The 14,195-nt window shown below is 44.2% G+C and overlaps 1 protein-coding gene across 2 annotated transcripts in view; it reads left to right on the forward strand.

The window, feature by feature from the left end:
* Cald1 (caldesmon 1) overlaps positions 1–14,195 on the forward strand; it is a 177,952-nt gene that overhangs the window by 61,587 nt on the left and 102,170 nt on the right. For both annotated transcript variants that reach the window (XR_007833948.1, XM_051175874.1), the window contains exon 2: positions 1,720–1,810. The gene's annotated coding sequence lies outside the window, so the exon portion shown is untranslated. The remainder of the gene's footprint in view (positions 1–1,719; positions 1,811–14,195) is intronic.

A 14,195-nucleotide genomic window follows, 5' to 3' on the forward strand; every position in this document is an offset into this window, starting at 1 on the left:
GATGAGTCTTACATCCTAGGTGTTTGATAGAAGTAGTAGCGTTGGCGTTAAGGGGCCCTAATTCATCTGTGGAAGCCAACAAGTTCAATTAATTCTTCAACTGGTTCTTCGTACTGGCCAAAGCATCATCAATTTTTTTTTAACCCCTGGTTACAGGAAGTCATTATCTGAAACTCTTTCTTGGCATCCATTTTGAAAATCATATCTAAGTTCATTCTTAATGAAGGAAAAGTCACATCTGATTAAAGAAAGCCCTGTTGTGATTTTTACCTAACTTGTACCAGGAAAAGTGCTAAGTGCTGTTTCCTGTGCCACCAAATGGTTCACTTAGTTGCTTCTTAAGGTCCCAGGAAAATCACTATTTTAAGAGTGCTCGAAATCTGACGGGAAGGAAACAATCTCTCCTTTGCTTCCATCACACCTTGGTTCCCCCATCGGGAATGTTTTCATGTAAAACCCATTTCTCCCCATGCCTGGGTTGATGGTTAACTCCAAGGAGAAATAGTAGTGCCTGGCTGTTTGCCAGCAGCTTGCTAGGGACCGGGGAAGAAAGAGGCTCATTCGACGTGTGTCTAGCTACCCTGCTTCCTCACCTTCCATTACCTTAGCCTTTTCCTTCCTTAACTACGTCTGGTCTAGACTTGGCTTGGCCTGCAGAGAGCTTGGCAAGTGTTTCGGAGGAAGGTCAGCCGGAATGTCTGCACATGGCACGATCCGCTGTAGCTAGAAGTGATAAGTCGAGGGATGGTTCCCACCGACAGTGATCGCCCAGAAACAGAGTAGAAGACACTTCCCCTTCTCATTTTTAGACATGCAATGTGAGCCTAGAAGGCAGACTTCTCTTTTAATTCCTCTCACTCACAGGTTAGCTCACACATATTACACTAGACCACAAAGAAGGGGCTTCCCGCCTACCTACACATACCATTTTCTTCCGCATTTTCCTATTTTCAGAGCAGAGGTACAGCCATACATCCTCCTCTGCCTCGTCATTTAGAGTAATTCAGAGTTTGATTCTATAATTACTACATGTATTTTCTTTAAAATGATAATGACAATAATAGTGTATGTGTGTGTGTGTGTGTGTGTGTGTGTGTGTGTGTGTCTTATTCATGTCTATATGATGTACTTGTACAAGTCAGTGGACAACTTTCCCATTGATCCTCACCTTTCTACCATCTTTGGCCAGGATTTCCTCATCAGGCTAGCTGGACAGACAGCTTCTAGAGATTCTCGTGTCCCCAACTCCTGTCTCCCCTGGGATTACAGACCCTTGGACTTTACTTGGGTTCTGGGGATCCACACACACTCAGGTGGTCAGGTTTGCACAACAAACCCTTTTACCTGCCCGGTTATCTCCAGAATCACAATAACTTTTTCTATACCAGACCTGTGTTACCTCCTCGGTGTCCAACTAACAATGGTACCCAAGAGAGAATAAATGTTTTAAATATAGAGGCGCTAGAGCTGGTGAGATGGCCCAGTGGGGTAAAATCACTTGCCACCAAGACTGATGACTCACATTCAATCCCCAGAATCCGCACTGTAGAGGGAGAGAAGAGAGTCCAAGTTGTCCCCTGACCTCTACTCAGACCCTGTCGCACATGTGTGCCCACACACTCACAAAATAAATAAGTAAACGTACAAGAATGAATAGTACTCTACAATAACTATAGGTTATCCTACCTAATTATCTTCCAATCTTTCTTTTCATTCCAGATTATCAGTAACAAGATTTCAAGATCATCCAGTCCAACACACAGGGGTTGGTGTTCAAAGACCCAGAAGTAGACATCTTGACTGCTTCCCGGTGAGTAGACTTTGTTTCTCTGGGCTCTGCTTACAGTAGTGATAGAACCTTTCTGCCCGACTTGCTAAATTCTTGCCTGTAAAGGACTGCCTGCTGCAGCCCTTGCTGTTTAGTTAACATTTGGTGAGCCAGGTAGAACCTATCAAGCTCTGGAGGAATGTTTTCCTGTTTTGTTATGACTTTCTGCCTTATTTCCCTCTCTTCAGTAATGAACTCGTTACCCCCTGTGACTATTACCTTGAGGCACTAAAGAGGGTGACTCTGCCACCTGGAGTCCATAAGCTCCTGTCGTGAATAGGCTAGGGATCTGAGGAGCAATACACGACCTGCTCGTTCAACACGCATATCGATTACTTTTCTGTTGCTGTGGTAAAACACCACGACCAAAAGCAGCTTGAAGGCCAATGTGTTTACTTCAGCTCCAGAGGGCTAAGAGTCCATCATGCAGGGCAGCCTGGCAGCCAGAGGTGGGAGCAGGAGGCTGAGCCTGCAAAGGTAAACAGGAAACAGAGTGAGATGGGCATGGAATCTGGCTCTAACCCGCGCCCAGGGATGCACCTCCTCCAGCAAGGCCCACATCCTAATGGGTCCATAACCTCCCCAAACAACACCTCCAATCAGGGACCAAGTCCCAAATACATGTGATTGGGGGACGGGTGGTGTTTCCTATATAAACCACCCCAAGTCTACCTGCAGGAAGAGGGCCTTTCTGAGATAGGATAGGAAAGCAAAGGAAGGGGTGGGGGGAGGGGGAGAGAGGGGGAAGGGAGGGGGAGGGAGGGAGGGCTTGCTGTTCCTCTTGTTTCCTTCTTTCTTCCTCGTGCCCTTGTTTCTCTTTTAGCAGAACCCCGTGTGTGTGTGTGTGTGTGTGTGTGTGTGTGTGTGTGTGTGTGTGTGTTGGCAGAAAAGACTGTCAGAGGTCTATCTCTGGATACCCCGCCCTCTGCAATGCGGGCTGTCTTCCAGCGCTCTCACACTTCCGTCTTTATGATTCTAAAGTAGCCAGGAAGGAGAAGCCCATCATTATGGAGGTACGGGAAAATGCCGCTTGATTCTGGAACTTTACACAGATTTCTACTTCTATGAAATAGGAAGTTTTGAAGGAAAGAGCTGTGCTGCGGGTGTTGCGGTGAACGATGGCCGGCGGCCAGCATAGGTGCCTTGCAACTGTGTTTCATTAAGTCCAGGCACCTTCAGGCTTGAAGGAAAATACCATTTTCCTGTGAACATGCGAAAGGCGTGCTTTGAGTTGTAAGCACCCAGAAGCCTTTGCTCTTGTTTCAGAGCATCATGAATGGGAGACTTTATAACCACCATGGGCCAATACGTTACGAAACAGTTGAGGCTCCAGATGGAAAGAGAAATTTAGGAATCTGTTTTTTTCACTGTGTGTGTGTGTGTGTGTGTGTGTGTGTGTGTGTGTGTGTGTGTGATTTAAATGTAAAATATGGTGTTTGCTTATGAATTTCTGCGTGTAGAATGAAGCTTGTGAAGGAAGGCCTGGAACCCATGTCTACCCAGGAGTCTCCCTACAGGAGTCTGTTCCTGGTCTTTGTCATGAGACACAAGGCAAGTTCAGAGTGAGGGTGGGTGCCGCCATATTTGGCTAGAGACTGAGGAGACACAGGAACACAGGTTCTCAGGGTCTTCCCACCTTCTCGTTGGTTAGGAGAATATGAAGAAATCCTAGCTTATCCCATGATGGTGTTTCCCTTGCCAAGAAATTACACTTGGCCTTTGGAGGAACTTCCATGAGAGCTCACACCCTTGCCCCGGACTGCTTCTAATGGAAGAGAATGCTAGGGTTTATGGGTAGGGCAAGCATGAGCAGCAGGGGACAGGCAGATGATGGTGCCAGCAGCCCCGTCTACAGTTCCCAAGTGCCTGGTGAACACTCAGCAAAGAGAAAGGAATGATTGGCCTATTTATGTCTGAAACACAACTATCGGAAGTCTCACCTGGAGTTCCAAAATTGTAAGATCGGACCACATGGACTCCTAAACTCTCTTTACCTGTGTCCTGAGTCAGCACCACAACCCTCCAGTAAGAGAACAAATGCTGGACTTGGATGGGGAGGGTCAGTGGGTTGAGACAGTTTCCTTCCTACTATTTTCTCTGCCCCAGGCCCAACAATGCCAAATTAAATCTCGATTCCAATCGAGTTTTCTGAGAGGAAAGGGCAGAGTTGCATTCCTTGAAGCGGATATTTTAGGCTAAAGTTATTACTTGGGGGAAGATCCCCCCTTTCCTAATTCTAAACAAAGAGTCCATCACTCATTCTAACACCAGCCTTTAAGGGCTGGAGACAGATAGAGTCTGAGTGTTCACGCCAGTGCTGTACAAATGAGCTGTGACCTCAGGATGTTGGCTGCTCCGCTGACAGGGGAAAAGAGGGGTTTAATATCTTTGGCTGAAAACACTTTCTTAAAGGATGGAGAAGGCCAACATTAACATCGAGCCCTGTTATTTAATAACTAAAAGTGATATATTATGGATGGGGGCATCCAAAGACTGGAGGAAAGCAAGTTCCTCAAGCCCAGAGAGCGCAGAATGGGAACAGATGCCCAGGCACCAGCTTTAAGGAAGGAACCAGTCTAAGAGCATCTTCTTCAAGATCGCCAAAGACATTCCCCCATAAGTATTTATAACCATGATTTTTAACTTGATTTCATGACAGGTTTTTCAAAATTCATAATTGCAGGTGGTCCCTGACTTACAACGGCTGCATTCAGGATCTCTTGATTTTACAAGGGTGCAAAAGCCGTGTGCATTGATTAGGAACTGGGTTTCGAGTTTGGAGTTTGGCATTTGGATCTGTTCCCAGGCTAGCAATATGCAACCTGATGCTGTAGCGATGCTGGGTACCACAGCTCCAGCTCCACCTGCCCATCATGAGGTCAAACAACTCATGCACGATCTTATTGAAGCTCCGATGCCTGGTAGACCAGGTGAAGTGAACACATTGTCAGGTTACAGCGGCTTTATCAGCATGGTGGGAACCAAGGAGAATTTATCTAAAGACGTTTGTCACAAAGGGAGACGCTGGGGACCTTTTAAACTGCCTCTCTCAGATAAATGGCCAGTAGTCTGCAAATGAAAGATGTGATTATAAGTTGGGGGTGGTGAGGAAGGTTGTGGTTGCCATTAGCTGCAACTTCCCTCAGCACTCATCTTCCTACAGACATATGTTGAATAGGGTCACCTCCAGCCCAAGTGCTATTTTAAGTCTGGGCTAGCAATTCCAGCTCCGTTCCTATGAAATGAACCCTTTTAAAAACTCAATGCAAAGGAGAACTTGGCCAGTCCGGCAAAGTGCTTACTGTTGTAAATTGTGGTGTCTGCTGCTCTTTACAGTTTTCACTGGCCTCACCTGGAGAAGGTCACACCAGTCTCCCCCATCCACCATCGTGTGGTTCTAGGCAAACCATTGCAATGTACCATGGTGTCTGTCTTTCTTCCTCTGAAGTCGCATTTTAAGGTGACATCTAGATGTCCCCGCATTATTTGTTTCCATACTCTGGTTTTGGAATGGCATTTAGAGGAAAGAAGAAGATCGTTTCTAGTGAACTGGAATAAAAAAGCAGAGGAAGGCTGCCATGGCACTTGAATGGATTGTTCATGAAAATCAGAGGCGAGGGAGCAGAAGCAGACGCTTGTGAAGGCGCTGGGTGGGGCCTCTCGTCCAGATAGGGCCCTGCCGCAACTTCGGGTCCAATTTCTTCCACTTAATAGCATGTCCTGTCTTTTAAATGAGGTATCCAAAGTAACCCACAAACCCTACATCTCCCCAGAAATGGACACAGATGAATGACTTAGAGCATGTCGAAAGCTAATTAAGTGAGCAAAGCAAAGACATGGCCAAAGTGTGAAGTGAGGTGGTTTGTTTTTTTAAGCATTTAGAATGCATTCAGCTTGTTTTCTCAAGTGCCCCCCACTTAAGTGAAATAACAAACCAGTTTTCCAAAGCACCAATGAACACAAACAAGAGATTCATTTTTACCTCATTAATAAACATCGAGTATGAAGTTACCATAACAGCAAGCAAGCCAAACCCTCTGACAGGAAACGGCTCCTGGGAAGACTTTGTGGGTGCATATAAACCCTTCCAGCTCATCACATGACCATTTCATCACTGAGTCCTCGCCCAGTGTCCCTTGTTTCATCCATTTGCAGGTTTTGTGTAGCCGAGAAGTACAATTGAAAATAGACACGGTGAGAGCAAGTTACCTGATTATTAACCCCAGGTCTACTATTAACTGGCTGTGTGACCTGTCGTGACTAACTCACTTTCTCTGAGTTTTCATGTCTCTGTATAAGAAACGAGGACAATAAAGATTGTTATAAGGATCCAACGATGGCATTTATAAACTTCATCTGTTAGCTAAATCAATTCTTTTGGCCTAAGTTAAGCTCGCATGGGATCATATTAAGCTCATTATGAGTCTGCTTGTAGCTGCTTATAGAGGTGGGACTGGCTTATGATTAGTCATAAGTGAATAACTGCATAACAGGTCACAAAGCAAGCACCCGGAAGCCCATGGTGCCCTGAGAATGCACTTCCTTGCACAGTATGGTTTTTGTTTGCTTAGTTGGTTGGTTTTCATTTTGGTGGTTGTTGTTTTGTTTGTTTACATTTTGAACCGGAATGCTCTTGGGATGCATATGTTTTCTATTTCTCCAAAAGACACCACTTCTAAAATATTTACTTCTTTAAAAGCATTTGTTTTGTCATGCCTGGTATAAGTGAATGGTCACATGATACTCCTTGGATGAGCTGAGCTGACTGAGAAGTGCGTGATGAGGTGCTTTCCCTGATGCTCTCACGGCAGAGTTCCAAGGAACTGGCCCACCGCTGTGTCTATCCCAGAAGCTACCAGAAGCAGAGGGGAACTGGATGAGTGGGATACATACTTGTGAGGAAGCAAAGGGGTGTGTTATTTGGTGTTCTTCGATAGATTCAATTTAGCAAATATTTCCATGCGTCTATAATCACAAAAAATACTGAAGAGTAAGAGGGGATGTTGAAGCCTAACATTAAATAGCTTCAAATACGATCAAGGCAAAGAGAAGTTAGGAAATACTTGAATAGCCAAGCTATCTAGTACTGAATATTAAGAGCAACATTGGCAGCTGTGATACAGCCGTTGAGTGAGCGTGACAGGTGTGCTGGTTCATGCCTATAATACTAGCACTTGGGAGGCAGAGGCCGAAGATGGCTACAAGTTCCTGGTCTATACAGTGAGTTCCATGCCAGCAGGGCTGTATGGGGGGGGGGGGGAAGGGGTGTTCTGTGTTAATGATAAGAGTTGAGCCAGATTATAGAGGTAAAAAATATGAGATCAGGGGGTCTAGGGTAGGAGTGGGGGGCAAGGGTGGGGATCAGTTGGCGCTTCAGGACACAGGAGAGCAAAAGCAAGGCCCAGAGCATGAAATGAGGATACATTGTTCCAAGTCTCATGAGTTTGGCCTGGCTGAGAGCTGTGTTTATCTGTGAATAGGCAGAGCATGAGGAGCAGCCATGTGAAGGCTGCTGTCTACAGTCTGGTGGCCCATGGGAGGGAGGTTATCCTTTCTCAGCAGCCCCCTCAGACACCTACACCTCCCAGTCACGAGCCCTCTCAGTGATAGGCATGCTCTAGGAATCCTAGGTGCCCAGCAGCTCCCCTGACCTATAAGGCTTTAAGGCTTTGCTAAATGGAGACAGCAGTGAACCTCAAGTTACCCCTGCTTCCAACTTTAAGGCCTGTTTTGATCACTCACTCCTCCTGTTACCAAAGCATGGCCAAGTTGAAGTGAGGCAGCCTCTTCTTGCTACGGTCAGTGTAAACTTTTTTTTTTTTTTTTTTTTTTTTTTTTTTTGAGTACGTAACATCTGTTTTTAAAATTTGACCGAGAACCTGACTTAAATCCGTTTAACTCAAAAAACAGCAAGGGAACATCTTGTTTTCATGGATGTTCAGGGCCTGTGTGTCAACAAATAAAAGGTCGGTTTGTAGTGTTCAAAGTGGAAGAGCGGCTTGTGAGATACCCTGCCACAGGAATATGTTTCTCACAAGTTGTTCTTTTGCTGGAATTGGGAGGCGGCGTTTTAAAGCACGGCAGGCCAGCATTGTTTCAATCAGCGAATTTCTTCTTGCTGGTGGGTGAGGAACATGCTTTTAACTGCCAGAAGGACATTGACTGTGCCCACCACAGCCAGTTCTTTAGAAGAGAGGAATGGAAAGGATTTGTGTCTATCTGCCTGCACTTAGAGCATCGTATCTGGCATGTAACAGGTGTCAATTTATATTTGGTGAATAAATGCCAACTCAAGTGTTTCTGTTCCTTTATGAGCGCCATCCTATGTGTGGATAAGTATCACCCATGTCTGAAATGCAGTTAGCACCCGTAATTCACTCTGACACCGAAGAAACCATTAGACCCTTCCCATAGCTCACGCTCATAGGAGGTTGTGTTTTACTTAACTCAGTTTTTGTTTTTGATCGTTGCCTGTTTCCTCCATCAACTGTGAGCATGGTGGGGGATGGTGGGGTAACTAGATTCACACCTTATGTCCACGCCATAGCTTGTGTTGGATAGCTGACATGAAACGCCATGACCAAAGCAGCCTGGGAGTGGAAGGTTCATTTGGCTTACACGGTCTCAGGTCATGGTCTGTGGTTAAGGGAAGTCTGGGCAGGGAACTCCAGGCAGGAACCTGGAGACGGGAAGTAAAGCAGAAACTATGGAGAGATGCTCACCACCTTGCCCCCAGGCATACTTTCAGCTGCCTCCAAGGACCACCTGCCCAGGGCTGGCACTGCCCACACAGGGCTGGACACTCGCACATCAATAACTTGTTGAGACAATGCCCCAGAGACTTGACTAAGGCTAATCTCATGGAGGCATTTTCTACACTGTGGTTCTCTCTTCCTAGATGGTGCTAGCTTGTGTAGTTGAAAAAAAAAATAACCAGCACACCGTATGAAGTGTCCGGTACACGGCTGACACTTCATAAATGTTTATTGACTGCTTTTTGCTGACACTGTCCCTGTGGTGACAATTATAGACCCTCAACCACTCTTGATTATAGCTTGGTTCAAACACAATGAGGAAGACAATGGAACTTATAATGCAACTGAACATATAAGGACTTTTTTATGATGGCACATTCATATTCATTTAACCATACATTCCTTCCCTTGCAAACGCCTACTAAAAATCCTGGTGGGAAGAGTTAGTCAAACCTACCTGTATTTTCTTAACTTGAACTTGTCAGGCTGTATCTGCCATACAGGCTATAATTAATGTAAGATAGCAGTAGTTTCAGACTACCTAAGAGCATTATTTATTATACTTGTGAGTGTTTTGCCTGCATGTACGTATGTACGTGCACCGTGTGTGTTCAGTGCAAGAGGAAGCCAGAAGAGGTCATGGGATCCCCTGAAACTAGTGTCACAGGCTGTTGTTAGCCACCCTGTGGGCTATGGAACCGAACAAGGGTCCTCTACGAGAGCAACCAGTGCTCTTACCTCTGAGCCATCTCTTCAGCCCCAGCTTCAGAATTGGATCTACGAAACATTATCCTTATTATCAAGAAATCCTGGCTGACCAGCCTACCTGGAAAAAGGCAATCAGTAAGATATTTCGGCAACTGACAGGCGCATGGTTCTATGTCCACATCCACTTGTTCAGTGGCCACACTTAACCTTGACTGGGGACAGGGTGAGCTCATTCCCGACGTTTCGTTTCTGCTGCGTATGTAGACAGAGTTGACATTGGAATGGTTTGTGAGTCCTGACACTTCCCAAGAGAAATGCTGGTTTGTTTACAAGAGGTGAAATTTCACAATAGTTTTGTTATTATTGTTGTTATTTGTATATTTGAAAACATTCCTAAAGAAAGTGGATGCAGGAAAAATACTAGGGGGCAGAAAAGAAAAATAATACTCCGAATTCTGACCAATCCTATTTTAATAGTTGAAGCTGACTGCCAGCTGGCCACAGGGCTGACTACTTGTAATCTATACTTTGCTAAGCCACATGTAGTTCTTGGAACTGTTTATATGAAGCTGCTGAAATTTAATTATTCTAAAATTGGCAGGACTCTCTTTGATTACTTGATACAAAATTGCTTAGTCATCTTTCTACATAGTGTGGACAGCTTTTGTTTAAGTGTGCATAATTGAAAAATTCAGATGAGATCCCCAAAAGGTTTAGGTCATGTAGATAAAACAAGAAATGATCTTTTTAAAAAGTTGGGGTTTTTTTGTTTTTTTGTTTTTTTGTTTTTTTTTTTTTTCTTCAAGATCCTTTAGCAAGAGGTGGCCACATGTTTTAATTTGACAGATGAGGTCCTGTCAAATCAAAGTCCTTAATTACACGTACCCTTTTCCTCTTTCCTTTGTGGATTTTGTCAGAAGCCAAACCAACCTGCTGCCTGTGGCTTCTTAGGTTGGGTTCTGCCCCTACATTTTGCAAAGCATAGGCTTTCTAGCAAGAGGATAGAAAAAGTAACAATCAGTCATGAGCAAAGAACTTTCTTGTGCTCAGAAACAAATCTGGATGCTGCTTCAAGCTGGGTGTCACAGAGACAGGCTTTTGACTGTCCTGGGTTGACTGTGGATCTTGCCATCCTGTAGATGACTTGCCAGAGCACAGAGCAGCTTCAGCCTGGGAGGAAACAGGGAAGCCAAGAGCACTCCTTCCCTGTATTTTAAAGTCTAGGTGGTACCCAGGATCTCTCTCTCTCTCTCTCTCTCTCTGCCCCTGGGAATGCCCATGGCAACCTCGCATTCTTCCAGTGAACCCGTGAAGATAAAAGTTCTGTGACCACTGGTAAATCCTGTGTGGCCTCTGGGTTGTGAAGCCTGGCCTGGGAATGGAAGGCTTATAAGCAAACATTCAGAACTATGCCTTCTGTTTCTAATTACTGAGCATGGTTAGAGAACAAAATCAGGCTATGCTTTTTTTTTTTTTTTCCAGAGCAAGCGATGGAAGCATTTAAATGAGCTCTCAATGTCAGTGTTTTCTAATTATGATGGAGGAGTGGCATTTCCAAAGGCTATGGAAATTTGAAGCTTTCCTCGTGGATGTCTTCTTTTTCTTTGTATCCTCTTTCCTCTGATACGAATGTCTGTCTACACCCTCCTTCCCTAAACTAGAATGCTCTTCTGTCTGGCACAAGATTATTCCTCTACAGAGGAAAAATACCAACCCCAAGATCCCTAGGAGTTATGTTGGAGTTGAGGCCTTTAGATAACGCCTGTGCTGTTTCTCTGTGTGCCAGTCAGTTTCAGTGGATAAGCAATGCTCTGTAATCAATTGCAGTCTAATGAGCACGAAGTGAATGCTTAGTATAAGAAAAGTAATTGGCTAAGAACTTTGAAGGGTAAGGAAAGTATTCACCTGAAGGAATTCACCGTCAGCAGAGAGGACAGACATATGCCCAGTAAATCACAGGTAAGCGCTACACAAAGTGCATGGTAGGAATTTATTACTGGATCAGTTCTGGACTCAAGTCAATAAGTGTGTTGGCTTTTAGCAAGTCCCCAATGTGAGCCATTTCTTTTACAAAGGAAAGTCTAGATATTCCCCACTAACAAAGTAGTTGGACCTGCTGTTTGAGGGGCTCATGTGGAAAGAAGAAAACATGCTCTAATTCGTTTTATCTGTCAGTTTATATGCTTGACTTATGTAACTGTTGTGTTCAACAGTTTGGTTTCAGCACTCTTTATTATAGATTATAAATTTCCCCACACAATTTCTAAGTGGGTTCATAAATTGCAGAGGTGCATTTGATGATCGAGACAAACGCAAGTTGAAACATGTACTAAGGAACAATTAACGTGTGACTAATAAACTATCAGTCCCTCACAAAAGCATTGCCCTAAACAAAATGCCTCTAGGTGACACCTTGAAGTTATTGCTGATAGCGAAAATGACTCTACGTCCTGCCCTCTCCATTCTCTCAACCTGGCTGTGAATCTGATATTTGGTCACCAGACTGGTAGTATTGTGGAACAAACCAGGCACAAAAAGGAGACGCACGTGAAGTCAGTGAGTAAAATGATCACGTACGATGTACGGGTGCTCAGAGCCTGCTGGTCTCCTAATAACCCGCTCTGGGACCCTGGGACTCAGTGTGAAGAGCTACCTTTATTCAGGAAACACCCTAGCCTCTTTCGAGTTTGCCCATCATTTCACTTTCTCTGTTGTGAGTGCCTTATCAAACAACACTGACCCACCCAAAAGATGCCCACGGGACTACAGACAGGTAACGACAGGAAAACCTAGAGAATACTTCCTGCTTCTAGGTGAGGTTCTACTCACACCTCACATTTTGTTAATTCTTCCATATGTGTGCATATGTGTTATTGTGTGTGCATGTGTGGGTCCATGTGTTTACACGGATGCCAGAGACAACCTGGGTGTCAAATTTCTGGAGCCTTCTACTGTGGTGTTTCTGAGGCAGAGCCTCTTGTTGGGGTCCAGTTCCCACTGATCAGGCTAAGCTGGCTGGCCAAAGCCTCAAGAATCTGACAGTCCCTGCCTCCTAAGCACTGGGATTATATGTGATTGACCACTGACCTTTTTTTTTTTTTTTTTTTTTTTTTTTTTTTTAATCTCAAGTGCTCATGGGATAAGGTATCTCTCAACCCCATTTTCTGATTTGTTTGTTTGAAGACAGAGTCTCACTATGTAGCCCTGGCTGTATGAACTTACTGTGTAGAGCATGCTGGCCTCACACTCACAGAGATGCACCTGCCTCTGCCTTCCAAGGACTAGGATTAAAGTGGGTGTCACTATGCCTGGCTTCATTTTCTGAATTTTTATGCAGCCTCTAAACATATGTGATTTCTGAGCAACTGGAATGGGACTAGGGAAGCAGAGGGACTTTATTTTAATTTCAATGAATTTTAGTTTATTTATATTTAAATTAACTGACTGGACAACACAGACTTGTACGGTTAAAAATCTTTTAGACTTTAGCGGGGTGGTGGTGACACATGCCTTTAATCCCAGTATTTGAGGTCAGACTGCTCTACAAAGCTACACAGAGAAATCCTGTCTCATCTTTTAGACTTTAACTTTTCACAAATGACCTCACTTCATATTGGTTATTTTTCTATTGTTATGACAAACGCATCGTACAGAAAGAAAAGTTTGTTTTGGCTCAGTTTAAGGAGAGAATCATCCAGCTTCATAAGGAAATCATGAAGAAGCAGGTGACTGATCACAGCCAGGAAACGGAGTAGACTGCAATGGAGCTGCCTATCAAACCTCAAGACCCACCTCCAGCAAGGCCCCGCCCCATTAAGGGCCGACAGCTTCCTAAAACAGCTGAAGCAGCTAGGGAGGGGCATTCAGATACATGAGCCTATGGGGATACTTCACTTTCAAATCACAGCCCACGCCTACCCTACCCTTTCCAAGATCTCAGGAGTATTTCACTCTCTCAGCTGAAGGCACCTAATCTGTAAGAATCCTTTGATAATTCTATTGGTGCCAGCTCCTGATATCTGAATTATGTCTAGTAATTGTGTCTATGATTTTGTTATTGACATACACATTCAGAGCGTACATTCAGACCTTTATTATTTTTGGCAAATATGCATATTAACTTAAATCATATGGTTTTCTGTGTTTTCCCTTCTCCTCATCATTCTAAGCACCTTTCAGGTTGGTCTAGGGATTAGTTCAATATCAATCCTGGTTTCCTACTCATGTGCTATGGTTCAGAAGCTAATGCCAAAGTTACCTATTTCTCCATGTCGTTTCTTGAAATGGGCATGAATTTCCTCTTCGTACGTGGGCAGATCAAATAATAATAATTTCAGAGTTTTGAGAAACATAGCATGCAAATGAAGGTGGCAGTGTTCATGCTGACACGGAAAAATGTCACTTACAGCCATTAACCATGTTGTCTTTGCAAGGGAGAGATACAAACAGCATCATTACATAATTCCACACTGGCCAGCTTCCAGAAGGTCAAAGAAAGGTCCCAGAAACATTGCCATGAGTAATGTGATAGCCAACATGTTTCCTGATTCACAGATGGAGAAATGCAAATGTAGAAAAGGTACTTTGAGTAGACTGAATGTCAAGAGAGAGGGAAAACCAGGCCATAGCCTGTTAAGCCTCTGTTAGAGGGCTTTGTACCCTGAATCCCAGTGGTTAGAGGGAAGAAACAAAGTGGGAAGGCAAGGCACCTTGGCCTGACCCTTTTAATTTTTGCAGGTCTTGAGAAATGTGCTCTGGTGATGACTCTATTTTTCAAGTAGCTCAAATTTTTGGAACAACACGGTAAAGATTGAGTTAAAGTTAAGTCCAAACTGTTAATTACAACTCATTTGTCTATTTGATTTTTAAGTCCCCAAAGAGTTACTTGGTTTAGAAAAGAGCAA

The sequence above is a fragment of the Phodopus roborovskii genome, unplaced genomic scaffold (genome assembly GCF_943737965.1).
Source record: "Phodopus roborovskii unplaced genomic scaffold, PHOROB, whole genome shotgun sequence".
Taxonomy (NCBI): domain Eukaryota; kingdom Metazoa; phylum Chordata; class Mammalia; order Rodentia; family Cricetidae; genus Phodopus; species Phodopus roborovskii.